Raw genomic sequence first — 2,403 nt, forward strand, 5'->3', positions numbered from 1 at the left:
CAAATGAAGAGATGGAACACATGTCCAGTGTTCCTTATTCTAGTGCTGTGGGTAGTATCATGTATGCTATGGTTTGCACTCGACTTGACATTTCACATGCAGTCAGTGTTGTGAGTAGATATATGGCGTGTCCTGGGAGAGAGCACTGGCAAGCAGTGAAATGGATTTTAAGATATTTAAAGGGTACTATAGATGTTGGTCTGATATTCGATAGGGCCAAGATGAGTGATTCAGTTGTTGGCTATGTGGATTCAGACTTTGCAGGGGACCTAGACAAGAGGAGATCTCTGACAGGTTATTTGTTTACTCTTTCTGGTAGTGTTATCAGTTGGAAGGCAACATTACAAACTACAGTTGCATTGTCTATCACAGAAGCTGAATATATGGCTCTAGCAGAAGCAGTAAAAGAAGCTATATGGTTACAGGGTTTGGTGAGTGATCTTGGATTGATTCAGAACAAGTCAACAGTGTTTTGTGACAGTCAGAGTGCCATTCATCTTACAAAGAATCAGATGTACCATGAGCGAACGAAACACATTGATGTTAGATATCACTTCATTCGGGACATTGTATCACAAGGTACTATAGTTGTGCAGAAAGTTTCTACACATGATAATCCGGCAGATATGATGACCAAGATAGTTCTAGTTAGCAAGTTTAGGCATTGCCTAGACTTGGTTGGTGTTTGTAGTGCTCAGTAGTGCCCTTGCGAGGGCATTTGGCAAGACAGAGTATTGAGATAATTTTGTTGATGATAGTGAAAATTTAAGCCAAGGGGAAGATTTGTTAATGTGGCTTGAATTTTGGATATCTTTTATGGGCTCGAACTATGACCCAATTTGAAAAGCCCGCGTTGCGATCTGAATGAAATATTTTGGGAGGTCTGTGGTGGTAGTGGAGGGTTTGGGAAATCAAAGTGCGGCTAGGGTTTGGAGAGTTCTTGAGTGATTGTATCTCTCTTTTCATCATAGTGGAATTTTTCTCTCGTGTCTTGCCCGTGGATGTAGGCTTTTCAATCGAACCACGTAAATCCTGTGTTTGTTTTTCCTTCTCTTCTCTATTTTGTGTGATTGTACGAATCTGTGTGTGCCCTATATTTGTGCTTGCTATAACAATTTCTTCTATACTAAATCAAGGAGGGAATCATTTTCATCCATCTTTTTATGTTTCACTAAACATATAAGAGGATGGATAGAAAATCCATCCATCTTTTTCTTTATCCATGCTTTCTAATCCTCCATCCATCATTCCTTCAATCCATCCTTCATACTAAGCAAATGGTTAATGTTAACTAAATATATAGTGTTCTCAATCTTTCAACTGATCTCTCTTTTTATGTTCCATAATTATTCTTGTACTGTAGAACGTAGAATACTGCATTGCTAGCTGCTTGGCCTTAACAGAGGCTCGCTCCAGTCCACGAGAATTGCATGATTTAAAAAGGGTTGAATTATCCAGCGATGAGGCCGAAGAGAAACCATCTGGCGATGATAGGGCCAAAGAAAAATCATCGAACAATGAGGCTAAGGAAATAGAGCAACATGTAGATTTATCCAGAAATCTCGGGATCGCTTCAGTGTTGATTGCTATGTTAGAATTCAAACATGGAATCATCCACGATCTGGAGCAGTTATCCATGTTACCCACGTTTGTTGAAATTCAAACATAGAATCATCCACGATCCGGAGCAGTTACCCATGTTACCCACGTTTGGCTTAAGTAGTTCATTTCTGCTCCAAGTTGTTATTGGCCATCATCCATAACGTTAATCACGTTTGATGGAGACGTGGTTCTTCAAGTATAAAATGGAGGGTCCCCAAGCTTAGATTTTCATCTGGTCACACACCATCTAGTGAGAGATCTCAAAGCTTGAAAGTACTCCCATACAAAATAAAGCTATTTTCTTGTAATTTAAGGTTCTGACATTTGGTACGTAACTGAGATTAAGTAGAAAAGGTACACATTGCAACAGTATTTCACAAGCCATACCAATTTGCAGCTCTCAATGATGGGAGGTATTTATAATCCAATTATGTTTCGGTATTTTATACTTCTTTTACATCATTGGATGTTGTTAGAAGAGAGTTCCATATATTCTATTTCATTCCATAGCTACATTTACTGTTCTAATGATCTTTCATTGTGGTATCAGAGCCAGGTTAGATTACCTCTCTCTTGATTTGAGTTGTATTCCATATTGGCTTCGGCTAAAAAAATATTAAGAATACTGTTGAGTTACATATAGAATGTGGTCTCTGTTTCCGTATATTTAAAATACTGTTGTATTGCTTTTCTTCGTTAATAGATGGTTGCATTTTTCAACCACACTCCATTTTAAGTAACATGTGCAAGCCATTATGTTCGGCATGTCACACGTTTCGTTGAATATGGTGGTAGCCAATT

The sequence above is a fragment of the Elaeis guineensis genome, chromosome 6 (assembly GCF_000442705.2).
Source record: "Elaeis guineensis isolate ETL-2024a chromosome 6, EG11, whole genome shotgun sequence".
NCBI lineage: Eukaryota > Viridiplantae > Streptophyta > Magnoliopsida > Arecales > Arecaceae > Elaeis > Elaeis guineensis.